The following is a 23,350-nucleotide window of genomic DNA, read 5'->3' on the forward strand; positions in this document are numbered from 1 at the left end:
GAAAAAGGGCTTTTGGTCGAAAACCAGGCGGGCGACCAACTATCGAACAAATGCCATTAAAAATTCCTGACACTCAAAAGTTCCAAAAATATAATTCGGTTTATAAACTAAACTCGTCACCACATACAAGTTTTAGGCGTACTAAATGGTCGTCTAGAGCTGACTTCATTGTTAAGTACAATATTGAATAAATAAATTTCGTTTTTTTAGTGTTTCATATATTTAACGATATTTATATCATAAATATAACATTTTTTCTATTCTAACATCTTTCATTTCCTATATTCGAATACAATCTACATAAAAATATGTTCTCTAAGTAGGTTTGTTTTGTCTAATCGCTCTGCCAGAAAAGGAGTTCGTAACTAGGATGGCTAGTTTTTTTTTCTTTCTTTCTTTGTGGCTCTAAAGGTTATTCAGAAAGCTGAAAAGTGAAGAAGCTTTTATGAAGGAATAGATTGGGAATTGGAGTTCATGGTACGAAGTAGAATTTATAAAAATAACCTTAATACAGAAAAATTCCCTTGCATGACTCAATTAATGCTCTGACATAGTATTCAGACTCAAAGGTGCCTTGGCCCTTTTGGGGCCGTGGGTTTACAATCACTGGGGGAGTCTCACGATTGATTGGGAACAGTCACTCTAATAAATTCTTTACGCTTTCATTCAGATTGCTTTTCCGACATGAATTCGAGTTCAATCGATTTAGAAGTTATTTTTCTCGTATGGTTCTTTCACATCTACATTTCTAATTTTGCGAGCGAAGAACACAGAAACTATTTATTTAGTATTTAAATTATTGTATTGCTGTACGTCTTTCGTCCTCTACAAGACGAAGCCTACGATTTAAAATGGAACGTGAACCACTGTGTTATGTGTTCAATGCAGAACCACCGGGAATCGAATCCAGGACCTCATGCATCAAAGGTCATTGATGTAACGAGGATATTTTGCTGAGGGGATATAGTCCCTTACTTTTGAGAATTGGAAGTACCTTAAGTGGCCCAACGGTATTCTAGAAGGCCTGGTTTCTTGTCCAGCCTCTGATTGTGCCTATACTAAAAGCACGTGCAAAAACTTTACCTATTGTTTATGAATTTTATTTCCAGATATAACGGTTCAGCCTTTTTCTTTTCCACTTATACAAGCAGCGGCAAATCATGGAAAATTGTTTTATTAGTGAAAGGTACTTACTATGTATGTTTGCATAGATGAATATTTCATCTAAGAGTGTTAATTTCGAAGGCGCATCAAATATTTATTGATGATTTTAGAAAACTTATCTGAAATAAGAATTATTAGAATACAAGTACTACTGTAATTGTTTGACTAAGTAATAGATTTGAATTTACATGTTTTGTCAGCAGCAGGGCTATACAGGATAAGAGCTATAGCTTTCGCCGTGAATCGAACCTGAGACCAGATGCAGCAAAGATACGCAAGAGGATAGCTGACAAGGTCCCATATACGAGCGACTGTTTTAAACGTACTCTTGTATTTTAGAAATGAGGTTCTTAAAAAATGAAGTGTTTTTTTTTTTTTAATTTAATGTCTCTCACAAATATGCCGTTTAGGCTATTTGAGACGGATGGATGATTAATGAAAGTGAATGATTATGAAAGAAATAATGGAATACCAATGTGAAAGGAAACGGGAGAAGCAAGAAAAAAATCCCAGACACCGTGTTGTCCATTAAAGCTTGGTATTGAAGCATGAGCTCTACACACCAGAGGTGAGCGCTAGAGTTAGTAGAATACGAGGCAAGAATTGAGCCTCTCTCTTTCCCGAAAGCTAGTGCATATGATCCGAAAAATCGGATGTTGTATTAATTACGTTTTAATTCATTATAACCTCACATCCAGAACTTTTGCGAACAAAACATTGTTGCCCGATCCTTTAACAGTCGTGAGAGGGTGTTATTGTTCTCGAAAATCTTGCACTTTGGTTTTACAGGGCAAATCCTTGAAAGCCGCCCATTGTTATTGAAATATCAATAACGTTTCAAGTACATGACTGTTAAAGAAATGTGAATTCATCGTCAATAACTAAAACCGTTAACCAAAGTAACCAAGTGTTAATGTTGTATGAAGAATAAAATATGGGCCTATTAGTCAAGTATTTCCCGTGCATGTGATACTTTTTATGGCGCTTGCCGCCCACTACAATCGAAACTTTTCAGGTAGAATCCGCTGCAGTTGTTTAAAGTGCTCTAAATATACCCCAAAACAATAAACTGTACGCAAATATTACCTCTAGGAAACTTCATGCTCTTAAGAGGTTAAAAGTGATGTCCTATCTCAGAAAGTGAGCTACCTCGTGGCTAAACGATGTTAGCGCACGCACCTCTAGCATGGAAGACCCGGGTTCAATTCCCGGCGGGAGCTTATGTGGATCGGATTTTACGTTAAGTTCTAGATCCATCTTCCCATATAGCCTCGCTGCTGAAAGGAGCGCTAAATTAAAAATTAAATAAAATCAAAAGTCTCAGAAAGTTTATCTGTTTGGATTGAAGTTTGTGGTGGACAACATCATGTCTGTGAGGTACTCCCGTTTCCTCCAACGTTCTCATTCCATCAATTCATCCATCATCATTCACTTACCTTAATCATTCGTCTCTCTTACCCTAACAGGCATAATCGTGGGACGTTAAACTGGAATATTTCATTTCATTTCATATTTCTATTGAAAGAACTCTGTCTCGTCTCGTACCTCATTCTATCTCGTCTCATGAACAATTCTAATGAGCGCTCTACCACTGAGTCACCATGCTCGTAAATGAGGTTTGAAGTGCGGCAACAAAACTATAAGAGTCATTTAATAATATATATATTTTTTACTAAAAGTACAATGTGGTATACATTTATTATTATTTATTATTTATTTTATTTATTTTTGTTGAACCGCCTTGATTCTTGATACAGGTATCTCTTCTAAGTAGACGAAATATTTAAAGCTAATTATATTTATCTATGTCGGTATTATCAAAGGAAAATATGGAATGGCAACCAGCGTAGATAAGTGTCTGAAGCGCTATTACAGAAGCAATCCTTTCACTGTTTATCTGTCTTCGCCCTTATGGTACTCATAATCACAAAAATCTAACGATACGGGGCTAAGGTAGAAGAACTTAGTATATTTCTCAAGATTTTAACCTATCTTCAGATGGCCACTCCTATTTTATTTTATTTTTTAAAAGCTTGTTTTCTTTTATTTATTTCTTTCGTCTTTCGTAATTAGAATACGTTCGTAGGGGGTGCTGATGGGTACTGTTACCGATAGCGTATCACAACGAACAATCAAAGGCTGATGCCCCCGCTGTGAGTGAGAACTGTGGTGATCTTACATAAGAACGAGAAAGTGGGTTTGGTTATTATTGTCTTTTTTAAAAAATTAGTTTGTCGGTCCCAGTCGGTCGGTGTGCCGTGAAATTAATATTCTACATGGTCATTATGTCAAAGTAATTATCAGAGGTCCCAATTCCTTTCCCAACAACAGCGGTGAACATTTGGTATTCTCTCTCTCTCGTGTGTTTCTTTATCTTGGTTCAGGTTGTAATATGTTTTTCTTTTCTTCTCTTCAATTTATGTTTTGGAAAAAAAATTGTTGTTGTTTAAAAAAAAATCACATCCGGTGGTCTTCATTAGGTCTACGAGTATTCCAAGTCAAGATGGTAGAATTACTACCAAAAATACATATTTATACATACATTCCTCGTTTCAATAAACGAAAACGGGGTCATTGTGGTCCGATGTTGCCGTTTGTTCGCAATTTCGACACCATATGTCTGTTATGGCTAATATCCGCAATTACATTGCGAAAGAAGGAGGGAAAATATAATTCTGTACCTTTAATTATGTAAATTATCCAATCTGTAGAGTACCTGGCACACTGTAAATATATTGCAATGTTCTATTCGGGTACCTGGATCAATAACCAGCACCTTCACCATGCAATGTTTTGTTCTATAGAGTCTAAATGATAAGTTCGGGATTTGAACCCTCTACCTTTTATTACAAAATAAAATCTTATATAGGGGGCGCGGTGGCTCAGTGGTAGAGCGTTCACTTCCGGTGCTTGGGGTCCCTGGTTCGATCCCAGATCGCGCCGTGTGGACTTTGTGGTGGACAAACACCGTACTCGCGGTTTTCTCGGGGTTCTCCCGTGTTCCTCCACTTTTTTCATTCCACCATTTCACGCATTTCTCATAATCGTGGGACGTAAAACTCAAAGATTTCATTTTTTAAAGTCTTATAAAAACAATTACAAAGTTCTTGTATTTCAAAGTCTGTAAAATATATTTCTTGTGTGAAAAAAATCTTCGGCACATACGGTAGCCTCTGATTTGAAGTTTATATATTTTAGCCCAGAGCGGCATCAGACGCTAATTGAAGGATGTCTCTTTTGCTCATGGCAGCATTCGGAGATAGTGTAGTTAAGGATTACCCATTTCGTTGATCGCAGACTCAGCAGTAGGTTGATTAACGGAATCTTTCTTGCTTATCGCACCTTCAGGAGTAGGGATTCATGGAAATCTCCATAATCCATAGCGGTCTCGGGAGATAGTTTAAGTAGGTTAGCGATCAGCACTGGCAGTGATGCTTCTGTCCTCTTGAGATCCTCTTTTATAGACATTTTCTTCAAGGGGAAGCTCTTGAGAGAAGGGCGACCGTCTTCGTTTTTCTTCCGAAATTTCATGTCTTCCTGGTAGTCTGCTACCGTCGCCTGCTGCTGTTTATGTTTGAACACAATAACACGTGTTTGTGGTAAGAGCATGTGTTTATAGTAAACACACGCAGTTGCTTATACGTGAAGCTATGGAACCTTACAATATAATTTATATTATAATACAGTAAATTTAGTTTACAGAAAAGTGGTTAGGCAAGCAATGTTATAAGGAATAGAAACATGGCCAATAAAGAAATCACAAGAAAAAAGATTCAAAGTTACCTAAAAGAGAATGCTGTGCTGGAGGACAAGGATGGCAGGAATAACAATAAGAGATGAAATGAGGAATGAGAGAGTAGGGAAACAACAAAGGTTGTAGAGATATCTATTGTGCTGCCAAAATGTCTTGAGCCGTGGCAAAAATGCGAACTAAAGCTCACACCCTCGACACACCCACGCGTTGAGCCAATAAGGGTTCAGCTGCTGCTAAGCGAAAGAGTCTTATTAAAAGGGAGTGGAATTCCTTTAGCCGATAGCAGCGCCTGGAACGGAAGACTAGGTGTCAAATCAATGTGGTATATCTATAGGTAGATTCAAAAAAGAAGACTGCATTGGTATGGCCATCTAATATGAAGAACAAAAGACTATGTATTCAAAAGTATGATGGCAATAGAGTGAATGGGAAGATAGGTAGAAGGAGACTAAGAATGAAATTGTTGGATATAGTTAAGAATGACTTCAGGGAGAAAGGTCTAAAAGGGAAAGAATTCCGAGACTGACTGAATTCCAAAATTTCTGACTGAATCTGCCATTCAAGAGCTTGTCTGTTGCTTCTGAAGTTCCGTTAAAACAAAGTCCGTACAGTCGAGAGATGAATGTAGCTATCTAGTTTGGCATAAAAAAAAATATTCTTACGTTGCAATGTATGGTTTGGTAACTACATAAATACGAATGCGAAACTGTTGGTAGCTATACTGTTCAAGAAATCTTCAGAAACAAACTTTATGATTTATTGAAGTTGTAACGTCACGTTTCAGCACCAAAGTTATATGGTTCAGGACCTACTAAACTAGAATATGCATATGTTATTTGGAATCCCTCAAGACAATAACAAAACATTCTATTAAAAATATATATATATTTTTTTATTACGTAGATATAATAAAGCCTCTTCAAGAACTATTTAATTCTTTTTGTTAACGCAAACTAAGCAGGGTACATGTTCCGTATAAGCAGGGGAGAGATACTTGCAGAAAGTATTAGTAGTTGGTAGTTAACCTAATGAGTGAGTGAGCCAAACACTCGTTAGAGTTTTTCGTTCTCCGTGAAATGATACCATGACTTACGCAGTGATATTGCAATTAAATCTTGATATTCAAGCAGAAATCATTTGAAATATTGAGCAGGACTTAGAGAAAAAGTAATGAACATCGTACAAATTAGTGAATGGTTCAATTACTTTAGAGATGACCTCGTATCCATGAAGATGGAGAATGAATTGTGTTTCTGTAGACCTTGAGCAAGGTGAAGTGTTGTCTATATAGTTAATGAGCAGTACCGATACATATGGACTATGATCAGGCAAGATTGCTGTATTATCGTTCAAGTTAAGGATAAGATTAGGTTCGGTATATTCGATTATGAGAGAAGAAATATTTGGTCATGCGGACAATGTTTTTGAAAACTGCATTCAGACTTCCTTGGCACAACAGAAAGATAGTTTGGTTCAAGAGACTCCCTGGATGTTCCCAAACTGAAAACGCTATTCCAAGGCTGATTTTTAAGCCATGAAGAGACATCATGCGATTATCCACGTGTACTGTATTCTAAAAGAGGCTTTATAGAAATACTTGTAACAAAGGCGAGAGAAGTACCCAACAAATAAAACACAGTTCTGACCAGAGCAGAATGAAATATATTAAAAACTATACTTACAATGTGTTACAGTTTCAAGGACCTAACGTCCTCTTCATCAGACACAAACACTCTGATAGTGTTTGAATAGTGTTTGTGTCTGATGAAGAGGACGTTAGGTCCTTGAAACTGTAACACATTGTAAGTATAGTTTTTAATATATTTCATTCTGCTCTGGTCAGAACTGTGTTTTATTTGTTACTCTACTTATCCAGAGCCATGGAGTTTGTTCATTAAGAAGTACCCAATGAACGTATACTTTGAAGAAGGTTAGAGTTTGAAATTTTCAGGTGAGTAACTGTATTTTCCCTTGGACGTAGGTCGGATATATTTTTTTAATAAATTACATAATGATCCGAAGTATTTTTTTTTAAATTTTTCTTAAGTTTAACGTTCCAACGAGTAGCGAGGCTAAAAAAAGACGGTAATGATGAGATGGAATAAAGAAAGTGGTAGAAAATGGGATAATCCCGAGACAAACCACACACCCAGTGATTGTCCATCCCGAAACTTTCTTGGCGAGAGCTGGAATCGAACAGAGAACACCCGCACCAGAAGTGATAGCTTTACCACTAAGCTACTTTAGTCTCCAATCCGAAATAAAATAATGACAATTCAAATTTAAGACTTTTCTCTGGCATTTATAGAAAAGAAACGAGGAAACAATATATATATATATATATATATATATATATATATATATATATATATATATATATGTGTGTGTGTGTGTGTGTGTGTGTGTGTAAAATTTGTATACATCTATCATCCGATCAGGGGATGCACCCAAAATTTCAACTTTTCTTTTGTCAACGAGCAGAATAAAACTTTCTCAAAATATTACGTATATGGAAAAGTTAAAATGTACAGTAAGAATTGTATGATTGAGATATACTACATGTCTGTAGTTAAATTTAGAAGGACAACTTAGGATGTTACGTAGATAGACATATACTGAATAACAACATAAATACCACTATAATCAACGCTAAATTAATATTGTGGAGAAAACGTACTGGATAGTATAATTGGGGAATTATGTAGAATACAATGTAACAGAACCCAAAACCATACGTTGCTAAATGTGGGAGTTACAGACTTGAAAGAAAACTACTCGTTGTATGGTTGGAAATTTAAAAATTCTCTTTCAGCACCGATTTTATATGAGACTCTGTACCTACTGCTTCAAGCGGGATCCGTATCACATAACTTCCCATCGGGAATAGAATCAGATCTCTTGAGGAGAAGAATTGTATGATTAAGCATATAGCCACGAGGACTAAGGCAAAGTTACTTATATTTGCAGTTCTAGTAAATATGTTAGCTTTGAAAACCACCATGCTATGTCAGAAAAGACCAAGTAGTTTATTTCAGTATCCCACATCCTAACAAAACACTTGCATTCTTTTCAGCTTTTCATAATACTGTATTCATAACTAGTCTGTTTTCTTCCTTTTTTAATGTGCCGAAAGGTTGTTTTTTTGGTAAATCCGGTAGCTCTGGAACCATGTTAAACGTAGCTGATAAACTTCTTTAACCATTGTTCAACTTTTGCAGAACAAAGGCTTCCGAAACTGGCCTCTAAACACCGCTTACATCTTACCCAATTTGATGCCATTTCCTGTCAAGGATTCCAAGGTTTGTAGCAAACATTGACCATTCATTTTGCCCGCCCTTTGTGTGTCCGAAGATTGACAACGTTGTGCCGCTGAAAAAGAAAAAAACAAAACCAAAGGAAGAAACAGTAGTAATAAGTTTGAATTGAAGGTAATAGGGCGTTGTTACCTTTATAACTTGGGTGGCCTTCATAAGAAAGGAACACACACAAACAAGTATCCAGTGGCTATACAATATCATATCATCATTATGGTGCCTGAGTCAAAGGTTACAGAAGGGGGAGATTTCATAACGTGCGCTGTGAATTTAAGCACTTATAAACCATTATTCAAAGTTAATTATGGGACGAAGATAACATATGTTATCGTTAATGTGTTTTAAGAGTACATCGTTAACTATCTAACGGAAGTAAGATGAGTTATACATAATAAGCGAAGAATGAGGATATACTAAGACGAAAGCAGATCTGTATATAACTAACTATACAGATCTATCATAATTGTACAAAATGCTTCTGTATTTTATTTTTACTTCTCAAATGTTACATTACACCATACAGGGGTGGCCAAACTTTTGGATTCATTGATCTATCTCAGGCAATGAAAATCTTTTGCAATCTTTATATGAAGCAGAATGAGTCAAAAAAATAATACATTTTCAAATATCAAGCTCTGATAGTGCGAAAAAGTTTCATATTCGCATGCTAATAAAGAAGAAAATATTGAAAAATTACTTCATTCAGTTCAGGCAAAGGCCTGATGTTTAATAAAAATAACCAAAAAAAAAAAATACTAATTAAATTTTAAGCGTTAACATATCTTTTTTCTAATAGCATGGAATTACTTTAGTTTAGTTGTTTAATAATAGTAAAACTATGTTTAAAAATGAAATGAAATGAAATCTTTGAGTTTTACGTCCCACGGTTATGCCGGTTAGGCTAAAGGAGACGGGGATGATGAGAGATGAGTGAAATGGTGGAATGAAGAAAGTGGGAGGAAACGGGAGAACCCCGGGAAAACCCACGAGCACGGTGTTTGTCCACCACAAAGTTCACTTGGCGGAGGCTGGGATCGAACCCGGGACCCCAAGCACCAGAGGTGAACGCTCTACCACTGAGCCACCGCGCCCCCCAAAAATATGTTTAAAAAATACAGCAGTACATTTAGAGTTTACGCATGTAGCCTAAAGTTAGTGAATTCTGATGAAAAATTGTGAGGGAGTTTTCGTGTATAGAGTTGAATTTGAGTTATTTTCAGAAAGGCAGAGGGAATATTGGTGCATGAAGCTGAATTTGAGTTAATTTCACAAAGACAGAGGGGTTGTTTGTGCATAGAGCCGAATTTATTAAAATGTTCCAAGTTTGCTTCAATACTACTATGAAAAGCAAAATGCCATGTATTTTTATATTATAATATTAGCAGACTTTTTTTTTTTTTTTTTTTTTTTAAAAAAAGATTTCCAATTTAAACCGTTTACATTATTTATGTTTTGGGTATGTTTGCTTTTAGCTTCAATATAGGTGGACCGATTCGTCATGATTTGATGTTGATCTTTGGAGCTAGAATATGAAACACCTGAACAGATGCTGGATTAATAGCAGTAAAGTAATATGCTTATAGGCAACCATGCATTCTTTAGTGTGATTGTGGTTGCATAATAGGACAGTAGTTATACTGTAAAGTTTTGGAACATTTCATGTGCACTGTCTCTGCTGTTTGTAATATTTTAAATAAATGAATTACGTTTGTGAAGTCGGTTATGATTTGTTTCTAAAAGTTTTATTGTAAGTGTGCCTGGAGAGTCGTAGTGCTTTTAAATGAAATGGAATTGAATTATGTGATAATATTTAATAATAATAATAATAATAATAATAATAATAATAATAATAATAATAATAATAATAATAATAATAATAATAATAATAATAATAGCGAATGTAAGCTTAATAAATATGAAAATAGACAAGAAGATGTTTCTTGTCCGTTTTGTCTAAATTTTGAAGTAAAACTCGGGAGTACAAAACACGCCAATGTGTGAGCACAAGAATTTGACATTTCAACTGGTGCTTGGACAGGCAACGAGCCATGAGTCAATACTGAAATATATTATTCTAAAATCCTAACTATTGTGTTTATACGAAATCTAATATATCTGAGAAGTGTCTTTGACGTTTTGAATCAATATAGGTATTGAACCTAGCCACCCGTATAGCATCCAAACACTGTTGGTGACACCGAATATTTGCACAAATTAAGTATGTTCAGTAATGTATGGAGTGTGATCACTGGAAACGACCCCTCGAGATTTTCTCGTAGCGCATGTAGCATAGTTGTTTCTTTAAAAATATATTCATTTAGAGTCTTCTAAGTAGAATCTGAAAGGTGTTGGTTCCAGGTACCTAGGTGTAAGCTCGACAGCTCCCTCATCTATCTATCGGCCGGGAAGAATTCCGTTCAGATTACACTGACATATCGATAGTAGTAGAATGGAGTCCACTGACCTATCACTCAATGACATCAGTGCTAAGCTAAGAAACACTGACACCATCTATTGAGAAATCATTAAACTACACTCTAAGCCTAAAATTAAATTTTAATTTCAATTTATTTCAAATACCTTAACGAAAAATAGTTTATACATCCTTTGGAGTACCTGTGCACTTACTTTTTCTTGTAGCGTGCTTTCTGTATGCACTTGCTTTTTCTCGTCAAAATGCACTTCTACACAACTATTTGTCTCTCCATATAATGGAATCGAACTTATATGAGCTTCGGATCACACAGATAAACACTTTATCACTGAGCCACCATCAACAAGGGTCCATGGCGAACAGTTACATCTGAACTGATTAACCACTATGGCCCCATGGCGAACAGTTACATCTGAACTGATCCAGGACCATGGTCCCATGGCGAAGAGTTACATGTGACACTGAGCCCTCCAATTAATATTAAGATTATACAACGCAAAGAAGTTTTTATTTTATTTTTTATTTCTGAAATATTTAGTTTTGGTTAAGAGCGTTGACTAGAATAAGAGCATGAATGATATGTATACATAGTGATGGGCAAATTCCCGGGAAGATATTTTTCGGGAATATTCCCGGGAAAATTGCCAAAAATGGAAATATTCTGGGAATTTATTTACAATTACAAAAAAAAATTGAAATCAAAATATAGTAATATAATATAAAGTTAAATTAGTTTTTTTATCACAGCATATTATCCTATTATTGTTGTCTCCAGAGGATTCTTTAAAATGTATATTCTGAAAGGTATTGTGTTATTTTATTAATATTTTATTATATTTAGAAAGTGCGCATAAATGTATATATATATTTACAATATGTTGTATGCAAATAAATATGTGGGAAAGAATGGTATAGTAAGTCCACATACTTTTCCACCGCTAAACAGTTTAAATTTATATGTAAGTGGATTTTCTAAACTTGACTCTACTACTAATATTATAAACATGTTAAATTTTTAAACGTTATAAACAAATTAGGTTGGGTAACTGCCAGAAGACACATGTCTCATCATTTTATCAACATTTGCGCATACATATTTATGTTCACAATATTTGCAAGAACTAACTTATCTTTATAATTTTGCACGTAACAGTGAAACACATGATTTTTCTTCCTACCTATTTCTGGAAATCTCATGCGTTAATTCAAAGTCCAAGTTCCTCTTCAGAAATTCGAGTCAGAGACAGGAGACAGACCGACGTCTGTTACTAACGGTAGTTCGGAGTGTATTGATGGTACTTCATCTCTATTTCTACAGAAATTCTACATTACTTTACAAACTGGTTCCTTTTCATAATTTGCTACTTTTTAGTACAAACGGAAATGGAACTTAAAAAGTCATATTATTAGTTATATAAAGTACAGTCAACGAATTTTAACTTTTTAACCTCTAAATTATTTAAAACCTAGAAGTAAATCATTATAAATGTAAATAAAGTAATTAGTCACATGGTTCTTATAATTTAGAAGATAAAGTAAAGAAATGAAAATAAATTCCCTCCCGGGAATTTATATGCTAGGGAAAGAATCCGGGGATATTCCCATTTTTTTATTTTCCTTCCCAACGGGAATATTCCCACTGCCCATCACTATGTCTACACTTATGTAACTCCATGCATAAGATTGTACCTGAACACTAAAAACAGTTTTCAAGAAAATCATCTTCAAAGTTATACAAGTCATTTTTTCTTTCATATAAGACTGTGATTTATATAAATTCTCCGCCATTTTTTGTTTATAAGATTTTTGAATGTATGACGAGTTTTTATTTTATTTTATTTTTTGTGAAGAAGATAATTAGAAAGCAGGAATATATATATATATATATATATATATATATATATATATATATATATATATATATATATATATATATATATATGTGTGTGTGTGTGTGTGTAATACAGAATATATATTTTTCTTTCAAGATGAAATTTTTTTAAAAAGTGTAGAGCATCATATATGAAATAAAAGTACTCAAGAACAAAGGAATTATTATTATTTATTGGTATTATTAAAAGACTACCAAGCCGAGCATACATATATTTAAAAAAAAAATGAAATTCCATCCGCAAGAAGCCGAAATGTTTAGTTGGTCCTCCTGAATCTCTTCTTCTGTTGCTTGAATCACAAATGATAATAGCTTCCGGTGAAAACACACATTCAACACAGCAAAGCTGGGTGCGGTTAAACGGGGATCGGGTGGGGAGGGTACTATGGGGGTATGGAGTGGGTTGAGTAGCATTGCACTGAGACTGGAGACAGAACAAGGGTGTGGTTTTAACGTTTTAGTTCCACTGAAGTTCTCTCAACCGAATCACCAAAATAAATAAGTACAAGTGAATTGTTAGGGGGATTCAAAAATAATAATAAAAAAATGTAGTCTCTCTCTGTGTGTCTGTCTTTGTCTTCCTTTTCTCTAGTACTGTATTACCTAAACAGATGAAGAATAGCAGTAGAGGAGTCCTTGGACGGAAAGACCCCGGCGCCACTAATATCTAATGGGTAACTCCCACTTTTACTTTATATTCTCTCTCTCCCTCTCTCTCTCTTCTTTTTTCTGACTTTCCCTCAAATCTTTTTCTTCCTTTGGGATATACTTTTGTTTTTTTATATGTCTTTCCACTCTTTTTTCTTTTTTTAAAGCGTTTTCTTGCCACCTAAATTCTTCGAAAATAATTTTTCAAATAATTAAAAAAAAAAACTTTTCCTGACGCCTAGTAGGGTTCAAGTGTTACTTTTCTTTTTGTTTCATTTTAATTGAAAGGGCAGTTTGCTGTAGTTTTCGCTTCTTCAGGCTATAATAATTCGTGTTTTTTCCCTCTTTTTTCATTTAACGAGGGCTTTTTTTTTAAATATTAGATTTGATTTTCACTTGAACGTTCCTTTTCAGCAGCGAGGCTCGAACCACATGAGCTCCTTCCGAAAGTCGAACCTGGATCTCCCACGCCGAAGGCGCATACGCTAACTGCTTAGCCATGAGGAAGCTGATTTACTAAATATGATGCGCAATTACTGATCGATAGATTTCATTAAGTTGAATAAAATGGCGTACTTCAGGGGCAAAATCTCATGCGTAGTTTTCGAGAAAAACTACTTTTTATAGCGGTAAAAAGCACACATGTCGTTCACTGCCAGTCGGATCTAGTTGATAGTTTCTATTCGGCTGAGATTATTTATTGTATGTGAACAATATACAGTGTTAAGTAACATGTTGTGTGTATATATACTATTGTTTGTTTACTCTTAAAGTGACATACACACTTCTAACATTGACACATGTACTTCTAGCAGTGATACGTACTTCTAACATTGGCACATATAATTCTAACAGTGACATACATACTTCTAAAATTGACATATGTACTTCTAACATTGACACATTTACTTCTAACAGTGACGCACACTTCTAGCATTGACACATTTACTTCTAACAGTGACACACATACTTCTAACATTGACACATTTACTTCTAACAGTGACACACATACTTCTAGCATTGACACATTTACTTCTAACAGCGACACACATACTTCTAACATTGACACATTTACTTCTAACAGTGACACACATACTTCTAACAGCGACACACATACTTCTAACATTGACTCATTTACTTCTAACAGTGACACACATACTTCTAACAGCGACACACATACTTCTAACATTGACTCATTTACTTCTAACAGTGACACACATACTTCTAACAGCGACACACATACTTCTAACATTGACACATTTACTTCTGACAGTGACACACATACTTCTAACATTGACACATGTACTTCTAACTTTGACACATGTACTTCTAACATTGACGCATGTACTTCTAACAGTGATACACATACTTCTAACAGTGATACATGTATTTCTAACACTGGCACACATACTTCTAACAGTGACATACATACTTTCTAATAGTGACTCACATGCTTCTAACGGTGACACACATACTACTAATAGTGACGTACATACTTCTAAGAAGGACACACATAATTCTAATAGTAACGCACATACATCTAACAGTGACATATATTCTTCTAACAGTGACACACACATACTTCTAATAGTGACGTCATACTTGTAACAATGACGTACATACTTCTAAAATAACGCTATTGCTACTTATAAAGCTATTTTCACTCTTGCCCAAAAAGTTGTTTCAAGGATTTTTCGAAACTCTATAATATTAATTACCTCCATGGTACTTGACATTTCTTTTTCCTTCTTCATATTTCATCTTCATCCAAACTAAAAAGAAAATAATATTGAAATTCTCGTTAAATAAAATTTTAATATTGATGCGGGAACACGAGGCTATCGATCAGTTAAGTTAAGACGTAACGAGCTTCAGAATGCCAGCATAAATAGCTAGATATAATAGTCTTAGAACTAGATCGCCTGAACACGTTTGACTTGAGAGTCCTTCGAAGATATATGGAGAAAGTTTGTTTTTATATAGCCTACTGTATGCAAAACTTAACTATAGGTATTATTTCAAATTCCAATACTTAAAATAGGGTACTGGAATGAGTGATTAATTTTAATAAAGTTCCCAATAAATTAAAGTGAATACTCATGTCCAAAATTATTGTCGCATGTCTATAAATATGTTGTTGTAGGAACATAATTTGATGAGGAATTCGCCCGGTATTTCTTATAATGTTAGTATGTATATAATCGGCAAAGACACGTATGTGGCAAATTTCATGTCAAAAGAGCAGTAAATAAGAACAATAAAACGAAAATAAAACTTTCTTTTCCATTTAGCAACATTTAGTTTTACTCATTCTAATTTTCGTATTTATAATTCTTTCCTTATGAAATTTACCACAAATATACATTTCCCGATTATACACATAGTATCAGTATTAAAAGTACCCTGCAAATTCAAGGATGTTAAAAAATAGAGGATCTGCCGATACAACAAAATCGTGAAGGCATACGTTACAGCTTCGCCACGCCTACTCTGCCTACTCCGCGCTACAAAGATCACAATGTTTCGAGCCAACAATCATGGCGGAAACGAGAGTAGCCAATCAGACGTGCCAGCTCAGACGATGCTCGATTGTTTTTCGGCTTCATTGAGTTCATATGATGAAGATATGTATGGGCCGATCCTCTATTTTATAACATTCTTGATCAAATTATATTCTTACAAGGAAGACAGTTAGAGATATGCGACAATCATATTCGACATAACTGTACCGTAATTCAATCATCTCTCATAAGTTGCCTCAAAATGTGAGAGAAATGCAATTAGTATCTATAATAGTAATTATAATACAATTATGCCGTATGTGTGGACTTCCTTAAAAAACTAACATACAGTTTTCCTCTAGAATAATTACACCTATACTTCTGGCATGCTGCCAAGTATGCGTATGAATATACAGGATGTCAATGTCGCGTTCAAGTATGATGGCTCTCTTAATATATGAAGAAAATGCAATTAGTGTTGAAGATTGTAATTATAAAACAATTTAATATAGTTATAATGAAACCTTTTAAGTTTTAGAAACAGTATTCTACTTTTTCTGACTGAGCGCAAAGATTATGAATTGATATAAGAGTTGATATCGTTATCAAATAGTATGATAACTCTATCAGTACGTACTGTTTATTGAATTTATGTCATACGATTATTCCTTGCCGTTTAAATCCAAATTCTGCTCTCATTAGTACTTATAAGAGAGGATGGTGGCATGTAAAAATAATTAAAAGTGACCGATATTAATGTCGAATTCATAGTTTTTGATGTCCCTAAGTTGTTTGGTGACAGCTTTGGTGCCCATTATGTTCAAAATAAAATGTATTCTTCCCGTGCGAAAAACGGGCATAGTCCTAGTTTTATTGTATTTATGTATTATCGTCCTTAACAGGTATATAAAGAAAAATACTACCTTCTTATATGAGTAAAGTGGCTTAAAGTTGCTTATCGAGCTCTTCAATATATATGAGTGTACATTTCGTTGGTATGACAATTATTATTAGCCTCCTCCATACTCATGTAATATGATGTTACATGTAAAAACCAGCAATATGTGAAGTCATGATTTCCCACTTTTTAAAAAAAGATGTCGGACCCTTTTCCTTGTAATAACAGCATATTTTGAGTTATACGAAATTTTGTATCTTCGATAAGGCATCTGAGTCCAGATCATTGAAGTGTAACAGACCTTGGACAGTCCCCACCCTCAACACGAATCGCCACACCCTATGTTGTGGAAGATTACAAAGCGGGATTTTAAGAGACCATCCACCCATAAGGCACGATTCAACGACGTAGCAAAAGTGTCACTACACTCAGAGTGGCATGATAGTTATTAAAAAAAAATAAAAAAAAAAGTAGTGCAACTATGAATTTTCCAGATCACATGTACTGTAGGATGGAATAATAACGGATAAGCAAATAAAAATATGACTTATCATCAGATCTGTAACCCCCCAAAGCATACCACATTGGTTTCATAGAAGAAAATGATATGTACTTACGTTGCTTGAAAAACAGACTTTTGAGCCTTTTCGTGGCTTAAACGTGGATAACACGTCCCTTCGACATGGAAGGCCCGGGTTCGATTACCAGCAGGAACTCCTGTGGCTCGAATTCCTCGATAAGCTTTAGGTACAGGTCCCATATAGCCTCGCTAGATGTCGAACTGGGTGCTAAACTCAAATCCAAACCAAACAAAAACCTTAATACTTATCACCACTTTTTTTCTTTTTTTTTAAAAAAAAAAATCTGTAATTAAGTTGTATCTCTGTGGATCAAATTAATAACGCACATAACTCCTACACACGGTGATCCTGAGTCAGGGTATCCAAGTAGTGGTTCCAATTCCACCGTAACAAGTCTCATATAACCTAAGGTACAGAAAACAGACATTACACTCCAAATAGCCATCGTGTATTGTGCAGACAATGCAAAATATCGAAAATTTAGAAAATAAGGCTAGTATTTATAATAAGTATTGAATACCTCCTGCCAAGGCAATTAACACTAGCTAATTGACTCGAAATAGTTGCTATTCCATCAATGAGAAAAGGTTCTGTTCTTGTACGAAAGCAACACTAGGTACCAAGGTTAACCCTTAGAGCTCAGGAATTTTTCACAGAACTTTTGTTTCTTTTCTGCTTTCCCGAAGTAGAGGTTAACTTTCACCATCATGCGGTGCACATGTTAAGCGGAAATACCTGGCTTGTTCAAGCAGTAATGTAAGAGGATGTAAAATGTAAAATAAATTGAGCTTGTCCGGAAAAATTACCTATATGAATTATCTATATAGTGAAACCTTCCTTAACAGATATTTCTATATACAGTCATTTTAAAAAAATATATGTAATTATGTATACGGTATTCTCAGGTCGGACATGGATGATGGACCTCTTTTCTTCCCAAAGTTTTAGTAATCTCTGTATAAGGGACAGAAATTATTCTTAATCATGCACCTTTTACACATTAAAAAAATAGATTCCTCTTCCCTTTGGAGCTTGTATCTTCCCCTGAAACTTAAAAGTATAACGGAACAAACATTGTTTTACGATAAAATTTCGAGAGTTTTCCTCTTCACCCTGTTTCGAAAATCCGCTAAGTAATTCGAACACAGTAGTTGTATACAATAAATTCAAAATTATTGTAGTACTGTATACTGCATACTATCACCATATGAGCTGTGAGTAGTATAAATTTGTGTAAGCTCTCTGTACGCAATTTATGGTGAAACGATCACGTCATATCGATATCGTTATTCAAGAGGTTCACCAGTGGCGGATTTTTCCCGCGGCCGGGGGGTCTAAGCCCTTACACTTTTTTGAGTGACAAAACTAATTTAAGCTATTATTTGTATATTTTTGAGTTTTAAACACTTGATATACTTATCATTGTTTGGCTTCTGGCTGCCCCCTCCCCAGTTTTTACCTTCTAGTTCCGTCACTATTTCACTTGACTAGTTTGAATTCAAAGACTGTTAACGCATTTTAAACCTTATCCTAATTATAAGACCAGAGCAAACAATATTTATGATTTCTTAACAGGTTTAGTAAGTAATACCAGAAATGTTATTATTATATTATCTTTCTATGACAAATGAAGCACAGAATGAAATGTGAAAGAGTTTCGCGACTCCTATAATAATGTAATCACTAAGATTAATTGAGAGCACAAATGATAACTGGAACGAAACCCTTAATTATCCTTACACCGGCGATACTAGTTGTAATCCCACGTTGACGAATGTAGTTGTTGTAGCTAGGGAAGATATAAAAAATAGCATACTAAAGCATATGTATTGGAGTTGGTGTAATACCTCTGGCTGTGCACATTAATTATTCTTATATTCAACGTTTTTAAATACTGAATATCTTTCGTAAAGACATAACAGGTACAGAGAAACGAGTTAAATGCACAAAACTCGCCTTCGGTAAATGCATTTATTACTTTCTGTAATATGTGTGTGTTCAAGTCTAACAGTACGTTAAAAAAAAGAAGGTTTATATGAGTAATTAATTACTTCCTCTTGTTGATTTTAATCTAAACTATTAATTTTACTTAAAGTATTTGTTTCCCAGAAATGCAGAGGATCTCATAGCTAGTACGAAACATTAACTAACAAGTTCTGTGAGATGCACAACCAAACAACTGGAAAATGCAAGGGTACATGACTGATAAATAACTATTCGAATAATGTTTAATACTAAATGTAATCTTTCAGTTTAACGTCTCACGATTATGACCGTTAGGCTCAGGAAGGCGGGTGACTAAGTCAAGTGAATGATAATGGAAGAACTGGTAAAATGAGAATGTGGAAGGAGTACTCCGAGAAAACCCACAGACACTATATTCTCCACCACAACTTTAATTCGTCAGGGATCGAACCAGGGACTTCACGCACCAGAGTTCCAGCTCTCTACCACGCAAAGCGTACATTTATGTATGAATGGGTTTATGTTTATAATAAAGATTAAGAATATACTTTCGCCTAGATGTTTATGCAACCCACAACTCTTCACTGTTTTGAGGGTTGCATATTAACGTTAAGTGAAACATATTTATGAGTGAATGAAACATGGATACTCACCGTTAAAGTCGCCGTTTCCCATGAAGGTGTTAACGGATTAACTCCATTAACACACTTGGACGTAATAATTGTTCGAGCTATCTATTACAGAAAACAGAATTCAAAAATATTCGCTTTTGTTCAAGAGTTATCAAGTGGAGTAACGAACCTATCAGCATTACAATCTTATGAAGTCTAAGTGTAATGCTAATAAATAAAAAAGATAAGTAACATCTGTAGAAAAATAAGCATTATTTTAATTTTTAAAAGTATTCAACACTTTTCCCGACAATCATGTACTTCGGATGCTACGTTAATCCGTAGCTCCGGTCTCATATAGCCGTGCTGCTGAAAGGGACATTAAACTCAAAATCAACTCAACTCAAATTTCCCGACAACGTGTATATTGCTTGTTGGAAACAAGTACGTGGGAAATACTTTCTTAAATAATCATAGGTTTGAAAGTTCTATTTATCTAAAACTTTCTGCGAAATGCATGTGTATTACTAGGCTTCAGTAGGAGAAAAATACGGAGACTTTTGTTCCTCAAACTTCAGTATAAATGCAGTGATTGAGGTCTTTGAAAAATAAACACTCAAAATACAGTATAAAAATATTCGAAATTGAAATTTTCCTGCATCAATAATTCAGAAACCAATATTCAATATGCACCTTGAAGAACTGAAGACACGTTAACTCAGTGATTAAACGTATATCTCCAGTATAGCGAATCACTCGTTGAATCGTAGTCTATGTGAATTTGTAATGGACAACGTAGGGTTTCTTGGAGGTCAGAGCCATCCATAAAGGGGAGAGGAATTCCAACAAATCTAAGCTGCCCGGGTCTTACAAGGGGACCTTTGAAAAATATCTTTATAAGTTCTTCATTCATTTGTCTTTTTTCCATGCTGAAAATGTGTCTGGGATCCTATCGAATCCATGCTACAGATCATCTGTTTTCCTCCTCTATTCTACCAGGTAAAACCATGGAACATTAACTAAAGAATTCTTTCCTAGACCTGCTTCTAATGATCTATCATTGACCTAGAACCTATCCCTAATGCAGTTAAGAAAAAGGTGTTTATAGCAATTTCTTTACAAATAATTTTAAAAAATTACACAAGCTGTCCTTTCCTCCCTTCGCACTTTAGCTTGAGTTACACTTTATGTAATATTTCCAGGCAGAATATATCTTTAAACATGCTTTAAAAACTACTTGTGCCTTATAACACTCTTCACGTCTGTTTGTCTGCATTCTGCGTTTTGGGTTCTGCTCAACCTCGAGAAGTTCTGTAGTAGCAGCAAAACAGACTAAATCAAAAAAAGATTTGGTGTGGCTTATTAATAAAAACTAACTAACTAACTCTATGGCCTATGGAACCCGGAGGTTCAGTGCCGCGTTCACAAAAGCTCTCCACTGACTTCTATCCTTAGCTAATTGGATCCAGTTTCTACTTTGTATTCCTATCTCTGCGAGATCCATCTTAATATTATCCTCCCATCTGCGCCTAGGTCTTCCTAATGGTCGTTTTCCTATGGGTCTACCAGTCAAGACTTTGAAAGCGTTTCTACTTTCTTCCATTCTAGCTACATGACCTGCCCACCTAAGCCTCCTAGACTTGACGACCCTAACAATGTTGGGTAAACCGTATAAACTATGTAGTTCCTCGTTATGAAGCTTCCGCCATTCCCCATTCTCGTTCCTCTTGGGTCCGAATATTCGTCTCAGGATCCTGTTCTCAAATACTTTCAGTCTATGTTCTTCCCTCAGAGTAAGCGACCATGTTTCGCAACCATACAGAACAACAGGCATGATTATCGTTTTATATATTTTAAGCTTCAAATTCCTCGACAGAATTCGCGACGACAAGAGATTTTGAACCGAATAGTAACACGAATTCCCTGCTTTTAGTCGACATTTAATTTCTTCGTGAATATGATTTTCGTCTGTTAATATTGATCCTAAATATTTGAAAGTATCTACTTTATCAAAAGTATTATTTAATATTTTAACGCCTCCACAATTTGCCGTATTACGGTCCCGACGCACTTCCATGTATTTAGTTTTCTCTGCATTTACTTCTAAACCCATGTCCCTGCAAGCGTTTAATAATAACTCTGCTTATTAATGGATACAGTAATTGCATCATTTTCCTTTGCCAAAGCAACGGTCACTCGTATCACATATCTAAACATGTTAGAACAATTTATTGTCCCTCAGATCCACATCTGTTCAACACCAGCTATCAGACATCGATATTCAAATTTATTCTCCCAGCATGATGAAGCATTTCCACACTGGCATTAGAAGTACGGTCTACATTGAGTAAAAACTTTACAAACAAATCTATTGGAAGAGGCCCACCATCCTGGCCACCACGATTGAATGACGTCATTCCCGCTCCATTATTTAAGTGGTGTATCTCACATAATTAATTCAACCAAAGTGAGTTCTATGGGCTGCTTTGTGAAAGGATTACAATAGCTACTAAGACACTGACACACATATGCTATAATGAAAATGACGTGAAACTGAGTATCGGCTAGATATCGTCTGTGCAACTCATGAGGTGTATGTAGAAAAGTGGAAAGTAATAAAAATATGCTTAGACATTTTATGCATATGTCTATTCATTGATATATAATCCAGTTGGATGCATTAAATACATGTTACAATCATTTAAACAATTCGGGGGTATCAATTAGAACACCCTATATTATATTAACATTGTTTTAATATCCCTTCAAATTAATATAAAATTATTTTGGTAGAAGGGAGAATAAGATCATAATATTATGAACTATCGCTAATTCAATTGCCTTATATATCCTAATAATAATTAAGGTGTTCTATGCAATACGATATAACCGGGTCACATAATAAAATGCAGTTAAACATGTTATAAAATATAGAATCCACGAAAACACAGAAAATACTTTTACCTTTCTTATAAAAAAGAGAGAACCCCATTCTTTCCAGATGTTGTCAACTTCAAATTACGTATTATTTCCTGCGTTTTCAAATTATGAGTATCTACAAACGTATTTCCCGTTCCCGTAATGGCTAGCTTTATTTACAAAACTATCTATCATCAATCGTGTCGGTATGTTGCAGTCGTGTGGTTTTAGGCGCAAGGCTGATAATTGTGATTCGGTAATCATGGTGGGTTCGATTCCCACTGAAGATCATGGGTCTTTTTAACTGTTTTCAATGCTTCTGTCTACGTGTTCCTGGTGCGAAGAATCTCTGGTTCGATCCCTGGCCATAAGAATTTGTGGAGGTCAGCGTAGTATTTTTTGGCTTTTTTTTAAAGGTTTATCCTGTTTCTTCCCATACTTTCATTCCATCAATTCTTTCATAATAATTTATTTTGATTAATCTTCTGTTCCTTTTACCATAGAGAGCATTAACTGTGAGGCTAACAATAAAATATTTCATATCACAAACCATAGCAGATGAAATTTTAAATTTGTTTCTATGACTTTTTAAGTCACATGTATATAAAGAATATTTTTGAAATATTTGAGTTTAACGCCTCTCGATTATGTCTGTTAGGTTAAGGAAGAC

This window comes from Thermobia domestica, chromosome 10, assembly GCF_964235325.1.
Source record: "Thermobia domestica chromosome 10, izTheDome1.hap1.1, whole genome shotgun sequence".
Classification (NCBI taxonomy): domain Eukaryota; kingdom Metazoa; phylum Arthropoda; class Insecta; order Zygentoma; family Lepismatidae; genus Thermobia; species Thermobia domestica.